Raw genomic sequence first — 19,386 nt, 5'->3', positions numbered from 1 at the left:
TCCCAAACGCCCCACATTGCATCTCCCCTTCCTCATATCAGGGAGATCATATGATAGTTGTCTTTCTCTGATTAACTTATTTTGCTAAGCATAATACCCTCTAGTTCCATCCATGTCGTCGCAAATGGCAAGATTTCATTTCTTTTGATGCCTGCATATTATTCCATTATATACCACATCTTCTTGATCCATTCATCTGTTGATGGACTTCTAGGTTCTTTCCATAGTTTGGCTAGTGTGGACATTGCTGCTATAAACATTTGGGTGCACATGCCCCTTTGGATCACTACATTTGTATCTTTAGGGTAAATACCCAGTCGTGCAATTGCTGAGTCATAGGGTAGCTCTATTTTCAACTTTTTGAGGAACCTCCATGCTGTTTTCCAGAGTGGTTGCACCAGCTTGCATTCCCACCAACAGTGTAGGAGGGTTCCCCTTTCTCCACATAGATATACCATTCTTAATCAAATGTTCATACACTACTTTTAGCATCCATTGATAATTCTTACATCACTATTAATATGATGACTGCAAAATGGTGATATTTCTAATTGCCTCATTTCTGCCACACTTATTAGTTGTCATTCTATGTAGAAACAAATGGGAGAGAAGGGAAAGATCTTTTTTATAGTAGAATGTCAGCTAATGTGTACTATGTATAGGCATACACATAGATACTTATACGTAATATACTAATAATGTATGTGTATATATACTTTTATATTAAGTTTGTACTATTAATTAACATTCTAATATCTAATTTTTAATTATGCATATGTATGCTTATGTCCATACACACACATATATATGCAGTTTGTATATAATAACCATGAGATGATAGATTCTTATTTTATTTATGGGTTATAACCTATTACTGTCAGTAATGATCTTTATGGTCAAATTATCTCAAATTTGGTCAGTGGGAACCTCTTCAAGATAATTCCTGCATCCTTTTGATGTATTTCCATGATTTTTAGAGTCAGTCCTTTCTGTCACAAGAAGTTGTTCCCAGCTCTTCTTGAACTTTCCATGCCCCAGCTCTAGAACCAGCTATTTCTCCAAAATGCCCTGGAAGCTTATACATTTAGAAATGAAGCTGGGTCTAATAAAGAACCAGAATTGTCTATTTCTTTTTTTTTTTTTTTAAATTTTATTTTTTTTATTTCCAGCATAACAGTATTCATTATTTTTGCACCACACCCCGTGCTCCATGCAATCCGTGCCCTCTATAATACCCACTACCTGGTACCCCAACCTCCCACCCCCCGTCCCTTCAAAACCCTCAGATTGTTTTTCAGAGTCCATAGTCTCTCATGGTTCACCTCCCCTTCCAATTTCCCCCAACTCCCTTCTCCTGAAGCACCCCATCTAGTTAAAATAAAAGTGGAAGTGTCCTTTCCTTCAGCACTAATATTCCATGTAAAATGAAATTTTATCTCATTTAATTTCATTTTGTGTCTTAATTATTTGTAGTATAACACATTGAAAAATACTTATTAAGAGGAGACTTTTGATGTACTCTATATGTTTAAATGTCTTATGATATTTAGAACAAAATGTAATATGGTTTACTACCTTTTGTTTTTGGATGAAATTAATATTTTTGGCCACAAAATCGAAAGAGTAAGCTTTTATAGGCTCATCTGAACACCTTCCTAGCCATTATGTAGAGTTTGTATGGGAAAATGCTTTCTGACAGTAAAAACTACCAGTTTGTAAATGGACTTGTAAAGATAAATGATTCATAAGATGAGGTCAAAAGGCAGTTGAATTAGCCAGTGAAGTTTAAATTCTCTATTCCTCCTGGAATTCTTTTCTTCTATTCACCTGTAATTACCTTTAATTGGGCACCGGCACAAAGCTGGACTCTGAGTGGTAGCTGTAGGTGGAAGGTAACGTTCAGTATGTGACTTAGCCTTACCTTCTTTTCCATGTTCCACCAGGGATCAGTTCAGAAAAAACTTGTCTAATGAACTCGGGAAAAAAGGGAACTTTTCTACCATGCCACATAGTTTGGAGACGTGGTTTGTCCAAAATGGGAAGATGTGCAAAGAAAACAAGGGGAGAACAGGTAATTGATGCCACAGAGATTTTAGGAAATTGTTCTCAAACCGTGTCCTCCAGACCAGCAGTAACAGCATCTCTAGGAAACTTGTAAGAAATGCATATTCTTGGGTTCCTAGGTAGCTGAGCCCTTTAAGCTTCTGCCTTTGACTCAGGTCCTGATCTCAGGGTTTCCCACTCAGCAGGGAGTCTGCTTCTCCTTCTTCTTCTGCCCTTCCCCCTGCTTGTGTGCGTGTGCACTCTCTCTCTCTCTCTCTCTCTGTCAAATAAGTAAATAAAATCTGAAAGAAACAAAGAAAGGAAGGAAGGAAGGGAGAAAGTAACGCATGTCCTCAGTCCACACCAAGACCCCTGGATCTGAATCTTTGTGGATGTAGTTAACACTACCTCCCGGGGATTCTGATGATTCTGATGCCACTCAAGTTTGGGAATCAATGTTCTAAGGAGTAGGATGGGAGGTCAGAGCTGCTCTGCATAACAAGCCAGACAATTTTCCAGTGGACATAGGCATGCAGCAGGAAAGGGAAGCATTTTAGCTTAAGGGGGCAGGCTGGAGCAGCTCTAAATTTGTCCAGATCCAGGTGTTCCGGTGAACCAAAACCAGCAGGAAAAACTCCAAGTAGGGAATTTTCTATGTTCACAGAAAATTTGCAGTTCATATCAAAATTATGTTAATTTGTGGGGTGCCTTGCTGGCTCAGTCAGTGGAGCATGCAACTCTTGATCTCCGGGTTGCAAGTTCAAGCCCCACACTGGGTGTAGAGATTTCTTAAAATCTTTCCCAAAATTATGTTAATTTGAGCAAAAATTGATTTGAATCAGGGAGGACCAAACAGTAAGTGGTTAGGAACACTCCATGTACAGGAGGTAGGGAAGGACTTGCATAGAGAAGAGACAGAAGCAAAGCAGGGAAATTATTCATTAGCTGAGGCTTGAGTGGTTGCCTTATTTGGAAAAGTCTAGTTGGCTATAATTGGTTGTCCTTAGGTTTTGATTTCTAAACTTTGAGAGATTTATAGGCTTAGGTTTTGATTTGCTTACATAGGTACTAAGGTATTAAAGCCACCTCATTGAGTGGCCTCCTTGTTTAATTAATTTAACACCAGTGAGACCAAAAATAATTTCTGTTTGTTGTCTCTATTGGCTCCCCAGCCTATGCTTGATTCCATTTCAGAGAAGTCTTCTTGGGATGTTGGTTTTTTCCTTGTTGAGACTCACCTGACAAATAAGGATGTGGGGGTTCCAAGGGAATAGCTATGGGAAACCCTAGCAGAATAGTTTTATGTGGAAAAGTTTGCGAGCCAGGGACTGAGGGCTGGTGGTTGAAGACAAAGGTGAAGGGAGCTTTTCCCTGACCTTGTGGTCTGCCCTTCACAGGCCAGGGAGCATCCAACCCCTCAATGATAATGTGGCTACCTTAGAATCTCTGTTCATAACCATGAAGATGAGGGAACATGATTATGATCCCAAACTGAAGCTATAATAATATCTGACATCTATTTACAATTTCAGGATTAAGCTTTCTGCTATCCTAGAAAAAGGGCCTGCTGTGCTTGGCAAGTGGATGCAGAGTTACCACGGAGGGGTCAGGAATGGTCTTGAAAAACCATGTGAATAAGTTGTGTAAACAGGACCCAGTGAGTTATTCTGGACTTATGTGGGCCAATGTCATCTCTCACTTTCTGCAAAGAGAGGCTCAGTGTGACTTAAACCTTAGGCATCTTTAGGAAATTACAAAACTAGGAGCTGTGACAAATGCTTTCCTGACCAGGGCATCACAGGCAGCATAAGGATCCAAACGCTCTGTATTTAAAGATGAGTTCAGGCCAAGACTGGCCTCAGAAGGAGAATCGCTGAGTCTCTTTCTGCCCACTCAAAGCCAGGCTTGAGAGTCCTACTGGGCTGAGAGGCTCTTCAAGGATCTCAAATTTGCCCAGCAGGGAGGATGTTGACCTTCCATTTTAATCAGTAGTTCTTCCCCTGAGACCACATAGAAGATAGAGCCTGCAATCTGTCCTTTTGCCTTCTTTTCTCTCTCTAAATCCCTTCCTCAGGACTTGCAGAGCTGTTCCCTTAGAAAGAAATAGGCAAACATTTACATCTGACTTCCAGGATCCTAGGGATAGTCTGTGGAGTTCCTGTAGCCTTCTGTTTTCTGACGGTTTCCTAGTGTGGAGGGTGGAAGAGAACTGTCCAAGCCAAAGGTTACAGTCCCTTTTCCTGCAGGTAGAGGACTCACAAGAAAGGGACTCCACCTTAGAGAACTGAGATCATGAATAAACCTTCCAAAGTCCTTGTACACATTCTGGCATCTATTAGAATAAAATGATAGCTCCCCCACATGATGTAAAGGCAGTAGAAGCTCACCAGGAGCCTTCAGGGTCCTTCCATGCAGTATCAATAAGAAGCTTGTGAATGTATTTGGCTTCGGGCTAGATAATGTGTAAATCAAGAAGAATTATAAGAATGTACGTCTGGTTCTTCATGCAAGAAAGATACTCTGTTTAGTGTCGTGACTAGGGTTAATAGATTCTTGTATTCTGGACTCCTCCCTGTGTCTGGAGATGTGTTACCATATCTTCCACCAACAGAGGCAGGAAGGTCCTGGGTTTATTTACTTCCACTCTCTTGATACCACTTTGCAAAATCTGTTCTTCCTTCCTTTTTTTCTTCCCAACCACCAGTTCTCACTCTTTCTAAGTATCATCCAGAGTGATTTGTCTCTACTCAAAAAGAGTAAATAAACATGAAGGGCATAGGGGTTCCCAAAAGGGAAATATACAGCTTAGAATCACTATGGAGGGAAAGAAATGATCCACCAAGAAATAAAATAAGAACATGGATAAGACCCATGAAGAAGCCAATATACCAAGTACTAAGGACACTAGGTGTTTATGTATGACCATAAATGAAAATAATGTATGCAAAAGTACTTGATAGCCTAGAAAGGACTAGTTTACAATAGCATTCACCACAAATGCTAGCTCCTGTTAAAACTTAGGACTGTGACAAAGGTAGAACAAATGTTGCTCCTCATTCTGAGAGGAGCAAAGAACTGCCCAAATAATAACCACACTGGGATTTCTAGTTATGATCTTTTTCTTCAGTAATTTCAAGAATTCATCATGTCTATAAAAACCAAATGCAGTGAGTAAGTGTCAAGTAGCTTCTGCAGCTTTAAAAAAAAAAACTTGCTATAAGAATTTATTTGGGCACAAATAGCAAAACTCAATTGTGGACTGTACGGTATTTTAAAAAATATTTTATTTATTTATTTGACAGAGACAGAGATCACAAGCAGGCAGAGAGAAGGGGGGAAGCAGGCTCTCTGCTGAGCAGAGAGTTGGATGCAGGGCTGGATCCCAGGACCTTGAGATCTTGACCTGAGCTGAAGGCAGAGGCTTAACCCACTGAGCCACCCAGGTGCCCCTTGTGGAGTGTATGTTGAATGACATTGTTGAGTTAAATGTTAGTTGTCTTAAATATGACAGTAGTACTGTAATTAGGTAGAAGATGTCCTTATTCTTCAGATAAGATAATTCAGAGATGCAGGCTAGAGGATATAGAACATCAGGGAAAGGGGGTACTAAAGGTGAAAGAGTGAATGAAGATATCAGAAGCCCCCACTGGTCTGCTCAAGACCCCACTCAGTTAGATGGAAAACATACCGCTTTGCACAGCTCTTGCTGCATAAATAAACCAGCCTGAAACATGGAGGCTTAAAGTAACAATTGCTTATTTGCTTCCAATCTGCACTCTGGGCAGGCTCCTAATCTCTGCTTCATGTAGCATCACCTCCTGTGCTCAAAGGACTGAAAGCCGAATGGAATGACTTGCTGTTGCCAGCTTCATTGATTCTGCTACTCAGATCCTCTCATGTGGTTGTTTTGGGCTGCCTCACAGCCTGATGCTTTCAGAGAAGTTAGATTTCTTACACTGCAGCTGATTCCCCTTGAAGTGTGAACATGGAAGCTTCCAGACCTTCATAAGTACTAGACCTAGAACTGGCACTGTGTCAATTCTGCTTTAAGTCATAAGGCCAGGTGAGATTCAAAGATGAGAGAGAAACTCATCGTAGGGGTCACTAAATTAACAGTTTGCCACAGATAGGGATCAGGAACTGTGGCCAGCGAAATTTCCTGTAGACCAGCAACTGCAGGGACAGGGCATATGAGAAGTGACAATGTTTCAAAAAAATTCTTGGCTCTTCATCATTGTTGAATGACCAAACTCTTGGTCACTGTTGAGTGACCAAACTCTTCCATGAAAATGGGGAAAACAAAGGTTTCCTTTTTGTAGCTCCTCTCTGAGAACTGGAGAAGATCATATGGATTGAGATATAATATAAAGTGTTTCCAGGACCTTTCGGACCATGGTGCACACTTTTTATTGAGTATCATTTGGGACATAAGGATTGTAAAGATCCAATTTGGATGAAAGTAGATTTCTTAAAATTTAATAACACTTAATAAAACTGTGGTAAAATAAACATAACATAAAATTTACCATCTTAGCCATTTTTAAAAGGGATTTTATTTAGTTGTGAGAGACACAGAGAGAGAGAGCACAAGCAGGGAGAGCCACAGGCAGAGGAAGAAGCAGGCTCCCCGATGAGCAAGGAGCCTGATGTGGGACTCAATCCAGGGCACTGGGATCATGACCTGAGCTGAAGGCAGACACTTAAGAACCCACCAAGGTGTCCCTTAACCTTTTTAAAAGGAATACTTCAGTGGTATTAAGTGCATTCACATTGTTGTACAATCATCACCACCATCCATCTCCAGAACTCTTTTTGTCTTACAAAACTAAAAGGCTATATTCATCAAACAACAATTCCATTTCCCTATTCTCTTAACCCCTCAATAAATACCACTCCACTTTCTGTCTGTGACCTAAGTACCTTATGTAAGTGGAATCATACAATATGTGTGTGTGTGTGGGGGGGTAGCTTACTGATAGCTGGTCTCTTTTGATTACTATTCATTTTGAGTATATTTTTCCATATTTTCACTCACAACCTGTTTGTGTCTCTAGATTTAAAGTGAGTCTTTTGTAGATGGCATAGAGGTGGATTATGTTTTCTTTTTAGAATCCATTCTGCCAATCTCTGTCTTTTGATTAGAGAATTTAGTCTACTTACATTTAAAGTAATTACTGGTAATGAGGGATTTACTTATGTCATTTTGATGTATTTTATATGCTTTGTGTCTTTTTTGTATCTTATTTCCTGCATTATTGTCTTCTTTTTTGTTTAGTTGATTTTTTACAATGAAATATAACTCTTTTTACTTCCTTTAGTGTATATTCTATAGCTATTTTCTTTGTGGTTACCATGGAGATTACATTTTAACATCCTAACATGATAACATTCCAATTGGAATTTGTACCAGAATAACCCCAGTAGCATACAAGATACCTCATCCACTTTCAGTTATTGGTGTTACAAATTACATTTTTATGCATTGTATGTCCAAAACCATAAACTAGTAATTGTTTTTTAATGCATCAATCTCTTAAATTATGTAGGAAACAAAATGTGAAATTATAAACCAAAGTTATAGTAGTAGCTTCTAAACTAATAATTTTAGAAAATATATTAGTCTCTTAAGCTATGTAGAGTATAAAAATTGGAGCTATGAACCAAAGTTAAAATAATACTAGCTTTCCAATTGTTCATGTATTTATCTTTAGTGAGATCTTTATTTCTTCATACAGCTTCAAGCTACTGTCTAGTGTCCTTCCATTTCAGAATTTTTTTTAAAGATTTTATTTATTTATTTGACAGAGAGAGATCACAAGTAGGCAGAGAGGCAGGCAGAGAGAGAGAGGGGAGGAAGCAGGCTCCCTGCCGAGCAGAGAGTCTGATCCCAGGACCCTGAGATCACGACCCGAGTTGAAAGCATTGGCTTAACCCACTGAGCCACCCAGGCGCCCTGTCCTTCCATTTCAACCTGCAGCATTCCTTTTAGCATTCTTGCAGGGCAGGTCTAGTGGTAATGAATTTTCTTAGCTTTTGTTTTTTGGGAGTGTATTAATTTCTCCCTCACTGTTGAGGGACAGTTTTGCCAGATATAGGATTCTTGGTTGACAGTTTTTTTCTTTCAGAACTTTTAATATAAAAGCCCACAGTCTTCTGGCCTCCAAAGTATCTGATGGGAAATCTGCTAATCATATTATTGAGCATCACTTGTAGGTGATGCATTAATCCTCTCTTGCTGCTCTTAAGATTCTCTCTTTGTCTTTGTCTTGGAACAGCTTGATTATAATGTTTCTATACTAAGGTCTTTTTAAATTCATTTTACTTGGAGTTTGTTGAGATTCTTGGATGTTCATATTCATGTCTTTAATCAGACTTGGGAAGTTTTGGGGCATTATTTCTTTGACTAATCTCTTTGCCTCTTTCTCTCTTTTCTATTTCTGGGACTCCCATAATGCATATGTTGATCCATTTTATGGTGTCCCACATATCCTTTAGGCTCTATTCACTTTTCTTCAGTATTTTTAATCTCTATTCTTCAGATTTGATCATTTCAATTGTCCTATTTTATTTTATTTTATTTTTTTCAATTGTCCTCTTTTAAAGTTCACATATTTTCTTTTTCTCCTGGCTGCTCTGATATACCTTTGACTCACTCTAGTGAATTTTTCATTTCAGTTATTGTACTTTTCATTTCCATAATTTCTTTTTAATTTGTTTTTAGGTTTTCTATCTCTTTATTGGTATTTCCATTTTTCTTATACATTTCTTTCTCGACTTTCTCCCTGTATTTCTTTTGTTCTTTGAGCATCTTTAATACAGTTGTTTTTAAGTTTCTGTCTAGCAAGTCTGTCATCTGGTCTTTCTTGGTGATGGTTTCTTTTGCTTTCTTTTTTTTTCCCTTTAAATGGGCCATAGTTTCCTGTATGCCTTCTTATTTTTTGTTAAAAAATGGACATTTGAGTCTAATAATGTAGTAACTCTGGAAATCACATTCTCCCTCTTCCTCAGGGTTGCTGGGAATCAGCCTAAAGCATAAAATTAAGGTCTCCTCAGGTCTTTTTTAAAGACTGTGCCTTTCCCTGGCCCAGGCATGGTGACCTTTTTATTTCCTTCATATGAAATATGAAATTTTGAAATCCCTGGACTTTAAATGTCTGGCTCTCAAAAAGAGGGAAAGAGGAAGGAGCAAAATGAAGGGTATGAAAAGAGGAGGGAAAGGCGTACCTGCCTTTGATTTCCCTGGAAGTTGCTTCAGCTGGAGGGGGAAGGGCTTGCAACATTGTAAGGAGAAGTGCAACAATGACCACCTGCATATGTTTCTGCATCTCCAAGATCAGAAGCAACAATCAGCAGAGGGCACCAGATCCTCAGTTTTTGGAGGTTGGGGTCCTTATTGCCCACCCAAAAGGGACTGAAGCTATATGCCATATGGCTGAGGGGTTGGGGGCTACCATGTTGGGAGCTGAAATTGACCAATATTAACTGCAACAGGCATTAAAATCTTCCTCTGGAAGTTGTAAGCCTTGAAACAGACTCCAGAGTTCCAAAATAGTTACATCAGTCAGATTTTGCCAGTACAATCCCTGCCTAGGTAAGGGACAGATTCCTGGTGCTTCCTATTCTGCCATTTTCCCAGAATCCTTGCTTCTCTGGTTTGGATTCTTGTCTTCCAAGAAGGAAGACTGAGGTTCAGTGTCAGTATGGAGCCAGAATGTGAGACCCAGGGAGCCCAATATGAGCTCCCTTGGTAGGAGAAAATTTTAATTGCTCGCAGGTAAAAAAACATTATCTGGTCATGTACTTCCTTTGGCAAATGTGTGCCCAGAATGACCGAGGTCCCACTTGTTCAATTTCTATTGGTCCTTTGAGACTCAGCCAAAGTTAACCTCCTTATCTAAGCCCGATAGGACCCACTCATAGGCAATCTATCTAATCTTTTGATTGTATATCCATGGAATGGTAAATAATAACCTTATCTAATACTTCCTGGGTACCTACTAAGTGAATGATACTGTATTGTGTCCTGGGATTCAAATATAGCTTGTCTGACGCCTGAACCTGGGTATTTAACCATTTCATGATTTGGCCTCTCTGATATGTTCCTCTAACAATATTTAGCACATAGTATTGTGTGGGAAAGACTGCTAGTTTTCCACTAAAATCCATTTTTCTCTTCTTCCCGTGAACATGTCTGTCCAGCTGGAGATTATTTCCCAATCTATTTTATAGCTAGGTATGGCCAAATAAGCATTCACTGATGGAATGTAAGAAATACTCATGTCGTTCCTTAAAAGAAAATTCCTTTCCTATGACTCCCATTCTCTACCTCCTCCTGTGTATGCAACCCAGTTTCACCATGCAGACTAGGGATGACCTATGGATCATGGAGGAAAAATATGGAAGGAACCTGCATTTCTGAATGTAAGAGGGGAGCTACCTGCCTATTCTGGGTCTATTAATGAGAGAGAAATAAACTTCCATATTCCCAAAGCCACTGTATTTGGGGGCCCATTTGTTACCACAGTTAAAATGTCACCCTAAAACATTTGCATGTAGATGCCCAGTTTCTTTCCAATGAGTCAGGGAAGTTCTTGGTTTATCTCTCCATATATTTGGGCTGGCACAGTGGCTGGGGCATAGCAAGTACTCCAGAGTGAATGCTCTTGTTAAACAAGTGATTGAATAAATTGTTACTTCTTATATTATTGCAAAAATGCCTATGAGAAATATATGAGCATTGAAACTGGAAAGGGAAAAAGAACTGGTCATTGGCAAGAACTGGGACCAGGATGCAAGACTGACAGCATTCTTGTTGCACCAGAGGGAGGGATGTAATTTGATTTCAGTTGATTTCATATGGTTGCCCTAAGTATGCTTGCAAGTGCTAGGAAAACCTGGCCAGTGGGGTCCTATGAATAGCATTTAGTAAACTACCATGGTGATTAAACCACAGGATACTGCAGGGTGACTTCCTAGTGCTTTTCTCCAGCATGTTCCCTCAGTTGAGAAGCATCCAGCTTTAAATTTGGGAAGGCAGGAGATGGCAGCCGTACTGTCCATCAGTATCATCTGTCGCCATCTTTGAGCTGCCAGCGTGACAGCTGGGGAAGAGCAGGATCAGGTTGACTGGCAGAATGTTTTACATCTAATGAGTTTGTGCACAATAATAGTATAATAAATAAGGCTCTAGAGGAACTCAGTTATCGCTTGCTTTCCAAAAGTGAGATATGGCCTTACCAGAAGCTCACAGAGCCATCTGTCATCAAATATTAGTCTTTGTGTCAATGGCTGGACTGGCCTGAGGAAATGGAAAACATCAGTGCAGTGAGGCAAATGACGACACCATGTCGTTCAAAAAGATTTAAAGGGGGCTACCTTAAGGAGCCAGAGATTTCCAGATGATTCTGAAATAAATATACAGAACCACTACCAGAAGCGGTTAGACTTGAAATCTTGGCTGCTGAATGCTAATGAGTATTTCTACTGGATGAGTTCAGTTTCTGTCACTCGGGGTAAGTTCTTGAGTAATATAATCCTTATCTGTTTGGATTTGGGGCTGGAATTATTGCAATCTTCTTTAATGTGTTTTTGCCAGTTTGATACATCGAAATCTGATCGTCACCGAAGCGCTCTGCCGATGACACAGCCATAGTGACAGGAATACTGAAAGTGGACGAAAGCTTGAGAGCTGGATAAAAGCTGTTAGGATTCACAGTTGTTTGGTTTCCTCATTTTTTCTTGAGGAAAAGGAGAAGAGAACTCATGAGCTGTCACCCATAGAGAATTGGGCCCTAAACAAATCTTGTCAGTCAGTAATGCAATTAAATGAGGAGAGTAGCAAACCACACACACGATAATGAGAGAAGTCTGGGAGGACGCGGCGGCAACCGACCACTTAAAAAGAAAGTACAGATAGAAAAGCAATTCACCGAGATGAAAGGTTCAAGGATAGCCAAATCCCAGTGGCAACAAATGTCAGGTCTTTTAGCCAGGACTGGCCTTAGTAGGATTTATGCTAGAAGTGTCATTTCCCACTGTTGTTGGAAAACCCTGCATAGGCTTCTGTTGGGAGTTACAGGGATTGGTCCCGGGCATAGACTTCAATGAGGTTGATTTTGGTCACTCAAACTCAATAGAATCTGCCCCTGAACCTGGCTTCCCTATTTAGAACAATCCTTCCCAAGTGTATTCCAGGACCAGTACTGGTAGATATTTACAGTAGACATGGTAGAATGATGCTCAGTTACCATTCTAGCTTCTAGTGGTATGCTTGCTATACTGCAAAGCCTGAAAAGTTAACAATTGCATTTTCTACATTCCCTTTGTGATTTAGGCAGGTCCTACCAATCACATGTATGGGATTTGGACATCGGTTTCTTTATAGTAACTGGGATTGGGGAGATGGTGTCTAATAGGCACAGAGTTTCAGTTGTCCAGGATGAAAAGGGTTCTGGAGATGGATGGCAGTAATGGCTACACAACAATGTGAATGTCCTCAATGCCACAGAACTGTACCCTGAAAAATGGTTAAGATGGTAAATGCAGCTCTGCTGGGCATGAAATGGCACCTCACTGTACTATTTTTCTTTCACCGTTTACTATACTAGTAAGTCTAAGTAAATTTTAAATTTACTGATCATTTGAATTTCTTTTTCTATGAACTCCTCATTCTGATCCTTTATTTTCTACCGAGTTGTATTCTTTTTTATTGATATGTGGTTCTCTATGTATTCTATATACAGATCTTTGATGGGCATGTATACTACATACATCATCTTCTAGCCCATGATCTGTCTTTTCATATTGTTAGTGTTTTGGTTATACAGAATATTTTCCTTTCAATGTGTGAACTGTCCTTGGGAATGTAAAATGGTGCAGTCACTGTGGAAAACATGCATGGTGTTACAATGATCATTGAACGAACAGAAACCAAAAAGCAGTATGGCTGTTCCTCAAAAAATTGAAAATAGAATTGATAATCCATATGATCCAGCAATTCCACTTCTGGGGATGTATCCAGAAGAACTGAAATCAGGATCTTTTTTTTTTTTTTAAAGAAGATATTATTTATTTATTTGACACACACAGAGAGAGCACAAGCATGGGGAGCAGCAGAGGGAGAGGGAGAAACAGGCTCCCCAGTAAGCAGGGAGCCTGATGTGGGACTCGATCCCAGGACCCTGAGATCATGACCTGAGCTGAAGGCAGTTGCTTAATTAACTGAGCCACCCAAGCATCCCTGAAATCAGGATCTTGAAGAGGTATTTGTACGTCCATGTTCATAGCAACATTATTCTCAATAGCTTAAACATGGAAGCAACACAAGTGTCCACTGACAGATGAATGGGTAACCAAATGTGGCATATACATATGATGAAGTATTATTCAGCTTAAGAAAAAAGAAATTCTGACATATGCTACAGTGTGGATGAATCTTGGGACATTACACAGAGTAGAATAAGTCAGTCATGGAAAGACAGATAACTGCATGATTCCACTTATATGAGGTAGTTCGAGTGGTTAAAATCATAGAGACAGAAAGTAAAATGGTGGATTCCAGGGGTTGTAGGGAGGGGGCATTCAGAGTTTTAGTTTTACAAGATGACAGAGTTCTGGAGATGGATGGTGGCGACAGCTGACATTGCGAATGTTTTTAATACCACTAAAGTGCACACTTAAAAATGGTTAAGATGATACATTTTATGTTACATGTATTTTACCACAATAAGAAAGATTGGGGAAAAATGTACTGGGAGAAGTGGAATGGCATCAGATGTACCCTAAGTGAATAAATGAATTAATTAATGGTGGGAAAGAGTGAGGCAGGAAGAGAGAAGGGCCTTTTCTTTTTTCCTCCATAAGGAGAGAAGATATCAGCCATGAAGAGATGGCAATGGAAGGAAGACAAAGGCGCTTATACTTCAGTCTTAGCAAACTAGCATCTTAGCAAATACAGCTGGGGAAGAAAGAGGTTTAGAAGGGCTAGAGTGGTAGCATGCTCTCCTAGGTAATTTTCAAAGGGTCACTAAAGATGTTCCAAGGCACTGAGAGTGAAACTGATGAAAAAAAGAGAATATTTTATGATTACCATGTAAAAAAAAATAATTTGGTGTTTTGCCATGTGGATTGCCAATTGGTCCAGCACCATTTATTGAAAAGTCTATTACCACCTCATTGACTTCTGAAACTAAATTTGTACTCACTCAGTTCTCTTGCCCGGGGCTAGCACTAGGGCCTCCCTTCTGCTCCATGGTTCTAGCCCCAAGCCAATACCACAAGGCCTAATTACTACTCTTAACAATAAATCCTGATGTTTGCCACCGCAAGACCTCCTTTTTGTTTTTCCAACTTGTCTGGGACATTTTGGCCCTTTAAATTCCTTCTGAGTTTTATGACCATCTTGTAAAGTTCTGCAAAAGACCTGTTGGGATCTTGATTGAAATGGAATTGGCTTTCTGGATTAATTTGGACAGAATTGTGTATTTTAAGATATAGGGTTTTCCCCCAGGGAAGACTGAGTTCTCTTTTATCAATAAATATTTTGAATTTTGTCTTTCAAACTGAGAGCTTTTCCCCTAAGATCAGGAACATGACGGGGATGTCCACTTTAACCACTGTTGTTCAATATAGTACTGGAAGACCTAGCTGCAGCAGCAATCAGACAACAAAAATAAATAAAAGGCATCCAAATAGGCAAAGAAGAAGTCGAACTTTCACTCTTTGCAGATGACATGATACTCTATGTAGAAAACTCAAAAAATTCTACCCCCAAATCACTAGAACTGCTCTCGGGATTCAGCAAAGTCACAGGATATAAAATCAATGCACAGAAGTCAGTTGCATTTCTATAAACTAACAGTGTATAGAAACTCACTGCCTAACAGTGAGGCAGAAGAAAGGGAAGTCAAGGAATTGATTCCATTTACCATTGCACCAAAACCCATAAGATACCTAGGAATAAAACTAACCAAAGAGGTAAAGAATTTGTACTCTGAAAACTATAGAATACTTATGAAAGAAATTGAGGAAGACACAAAGAAATGGGAAAACGTTTCATCCTCATGGATTAGAAGAAGAAATATTGTTAAAATATCTATGATAACCCAAGGCAATCTACACATTCAATACAATCCCTATCAAAACACCGTCAGCATTTTTCATAGAGCTGGAACAAATAACCCTAAAATTTGTATGGAACCAGGAAAGGCCCCAAATAGCGAAAGGAATGTCAAAAAGCAAAACCAAAGTTGGAAGCATCACAATTCTGACTTCAAGCTGTATAACAAAGCAGTAATCATTAATACAGTATGGTATTCACAAAAACAGACACAGTAGAATGGCATAGAGAGCCCAGAAATGGACCCTCAACTCTATGGTCAACTAATCTACCACAAAGCAGGAAAGAATGTCCAATGGAAAAAAGACAGTCTTCAACAAATGGTGTGGGGAAAATAGACAGCTACATGCAGAAGAATAAAACTGGATCACTTTCTTACACCATGCACAAAAACAAACTCAGAATGGATGAAAGGCCTAAATGTGAGATCGGAATCTATCAAAATCCTAGAGAACACAGGCAACAACCTCTTTGACTTTAGTTGCAGCAACTTCTTGCTACACATGTCTCCAAAGGCAAGGGGGAAAAAAAGCAAACTTGAACTATAGGGACTTCATCAAGATAAAAAGGTTTTGCACAGCAAAGGAACAGTCAATAAAACTAAGAGACAACCTACAGAATGGGAGAAGATATTTGCACATGACATATCAGATAAAGGGCTAATATGCAAAATCTATAAAGAACTTAACAAATTCAATACCAAAAAACAAACAAACAAAAAATCCAGTTAAGAAATGGGCAGAAGATATGAATAGACATTTCTCCAAAGAAGACATACAAATGGCCAATAGACACATGAAAAAATGCTGAATATCACTTTGCATCAGGAAAATACAAACCAAAACCACAATGAGATACCACCTCACACTGGTCAGAAGGACTAAAATTAACAACTCAGGAAACAACAGATGTTGGTGAGAATGCAGAGAAAGGACAGCCCTCTTACACTGTTGGTGGGAATGCAAACTTGTACTGCCACTCTGGAAAACAAGTTCCTCAAGAAGTTAAAAGTAGAGCTACCCTAAGACCCAGCAATTGCACTACTAGGTATTTATCCAAAGAATACAAACATAGTGATTCAAAGGGGCAACTGTACCCATGTTTATAGGAGTCAGGTCCGCAATAGCCAAACTATAGAAAGAGACCAGATGTCCATTGACAGAAGAATGGATAAAGATGCGGCACACACACACACACACACACACACACACACACACACACAGGAATATTACTCAGCCATCAAAAAATGAAATCTTGGGGTTCTTGGGTGGCTCAGTGGGTTAAAGCCTTTGCCTTCGGCTCAGGTCATGGTCTCAGGGTTCTGGGGTCAAGCCTCGCATCGGGCTCTCTGCTCAGCGGGGAGCCTGCTTCCTCCTCTCTCTCTTCCTGCCTCTCTGACTACTTGTGATCTCTGTCTGTCAAATAAATAAATAAAATCTTTAAAAAAATGAAATCTTGCCATTTGCAATGACATGGATGAAACTAGAGGATATTACACTAAGCAAAGTAAGTCAGAGAAAGAAATACCACATGATTTCACTCACTATGGAATTTAACAAACAAAAAAATGAATATCGGGGAAGGGAGAAAAAAACGAAATAATATTAAAATAGGGAGGCAAACCATAAGAGACTCTTAACTATAGGAAAGAAACTGAGTGTTGATGGAGGAGAGGTGGCGGGGTGGGGGGCTAGTGTAATTGGATGATGGGTATTAAGGAGGGAACTTGATGTAATGAGAACTGGGTGTTATGCAACTGATGGATCACTAAATTCTACCCCTGAAACTAACACAGTATATGTGAACTAAATAGAATTTAAATAAAGAATTGAAAAATTTATCTTTTAATCCCTTAAAAACTTTAGATTTTGTGCATGTGATTTTTGTTGTCACTGTTAATGACGTCTTTCAAAGGTTTTCAGACTGGTTTTCCTGTATATTGCTATACTGTTTTTCGTTGAAAAGCCACCAACTTTTCTGAGCTTACTGGTTCTAACACTTTCCTTTTAGAGTCTCTTGATTTTCTTAGTAGACAATCATATTGTCTGTGTTAAAACACACACAGAGATGAGTCTTGAAAATTCTGAGCAGATAAAACCACTTCAGTCATACAAGTAAATCTTAACTTAGGTCATTTTCTAAGACAAGAAAGGCTCCCTTGAACTTCAGCTCTTGCTTATGCCTCTGAAAATCATAAGTGAAACTTCAACTGTTTCCCCAAGTTGATATGTGGTATCCACTAACCAATTCCCTTTCCTTTAGGAAAATTCTAACATAACCAATCACTGTGAAGGATAGACAGTCCCTGGTGCCACACTACATAAGTCACTTGACAACAAAAGACCTCTGAGTCTCATCCCATGTTATGTTTCAGGGCTCCCACTCTGCAAACCATTCAGTATGTGCACAACAGTTTTACAAATTACAACTTCAGTGATTCACTGGTTTTAGTTCTTTTTTTTTTTTCTTTTTTAACATTTGACATCTGTGGGTAATGCACACAAATTCATTCCCTCCCAGCTAGAGTTGCTTCCTTCTCTTGATGCCTGCTCCCTTCTCTCCCTGCCTGCCTTCAGTCAGACTCAGTGCTCATCCTTGCTGCACACGGGTCTTGTGCTAGTCTCTCTGCTTGTGTTTCCTTTAAACATGTTCTTTTGTGCCCCTAAGGCTTGCAAGTGTCATTTCTCTGCCTCCAGTCCCTATTCCCCCAGCCCAACCCCATCCAACAAATGTCACCTTCCCGAACTCAACCCAGGAGAAACCATTTTTTTCACTCCTCTGAGCCTCTGTGTGTGTGTAAGCTTATCTATCATCTATCTATCATAATATATTGTACATAATGTGCCATGTTTCAGGCTTTTTCTCTCTTGTTGGAGTGTGAGCACCCTGAGGTTAATGACTGTTAGATCCATCTTTGTATTATTCCCAATGACTAGCACACTAGGTACTGACAGGCAGGAAGTGTCAATAGAGGCTTGTTAGTGACCAGATGTTAAAGCCACATCTGAAGCTCGGTTGGTAGGTGCTGCGAGGACAGTTACCCCCAACACAGAATTGAGTCCGTAGCACTGAGCTCTGGTGCTTGATTCCATCAGGTCTTCCCATTAACCAACCTCACCAAAATCTGATCCAGAAATTGGAAGACCAGTGGGAAGTAATAGAAAATGTATATACTGGACTCTGCTCCCTGGTTCCTGACACAGAGCGCTTAAAACTCTTGGACTTGCCCTGGGTGACTGGAGTCTTTTGTTCTATTGAGGTGACTCTGGGTGGGCTCCTGACCGCTTCAGGGTAAGGGCTGATCTCCAGAGAGACCAAGCCATGATGAGGAGCTTGGAACATTCAGCCCCATGTTCTTTGGAGAGGGGTGGGACTAGAAGTGAGGTTCCTAATCTGTCATGCTTACATGATGAAGCCTCTCTAAAAATTCCCAGTATGATGAGGTTTGGAAGCTTCCAGGTTGCTGAACACACAGAGGTGACAGGAGAGTGGCCTCCCCGGCAGAGAAGTTCTGTGCACCCTTTCCACATATGTTGTCCTTGCCTCTCCTCCATCTGGATGCTCATCTGTGTCCTTTGTCATATCTTTTACGATAAATCAGTAAAAGGATTTGGTGTTCCCTGCATTCTGTGAGCCATTCTAGCAAATTATCAGAACCAAGGAGGGACTGCAGCAATCCAGCTTTTAGCCAAGTCTGATGGAAGTTGTGGGTAACCCAAGGACATACTACTTGTGACTGGTATATGTGGCTTGTGAGACTGAGCCCTTAACCTGTAAGGTCTGCACTAAGAGCAGGTAGTGTCAGAATTGAATTGCATCGCAGGACGGTGTCAGGGAACTTGTTAGTGTGGGAGAACACAACACATCAGGCGTCGGGAGCAGTATGAGTTGTGGTAGTGGAGGGAGGGTAGAGGAAAACAACAGGGGAATTTTTCATACAAAGAGTTTACGAACTTACGTTGTCCCACTGCCTCTACCTGGGGAAACAAGACCGGCTACAGGCCTGTGTGTGACGCTCCAGAAATTGAAGCCCTTGGAGACCTCAAAATGGATCAGAGTGTTGTCTGGTGAACACAGAAGAGCAGAGCTTAGCCAAGCCCTCCTATCCCTTGTACTGTCATTTTCTTAGTGTATTTTAAAAAGTTGATTATCCTCTTTTCCCTAAAACATATATAAAAAGGGAACTTTATATTATTCCTCTTTATTTTAAATCAGGGTCACTTGAG

General features: G+C 39.9%; 1 long non-coding RNA gene across 1 annotated transcript; it reads left to right on the top strand.

Annotated features, from left to right (window-relative positions):
* The first annotated feature begins 15,239 nt into the window (after nt 1–15,239).
* Nucleotides 15,240–19,084, top strand: LOC116596495. The gene is made up of 3 exons (XR_004288140.1): nt 15,240–15,374; nt 17,595–17,604; nt 19,074–19,084. It is a non-coding gene; the product is annotated as an uncharacterized LOC116596495 (long non-coding RNA).
* Nucleotides 19,085–19,386: the final 302 nt, after the last annotated feature.

The sequence above is a fragment of the Mustela erminea genome, chromosome 7 (genome assembly GCF_009829155.1).
Source record: "Mustela erminea isolate mMusErm1 chromosome 7, mMusErm1.Pri, whole genome shotgun sequence".
NCBI lineage: Eukaryota > Metazoa > Chordata > Mammalia > Carnivora > Mustelidae > Mustela > Mustela erminea.
The sequence above is the reverse complement of the archived record's forward strand: the minus strand, read 5'-3'. Positions and strand labels throughout refer to the sequence as shown.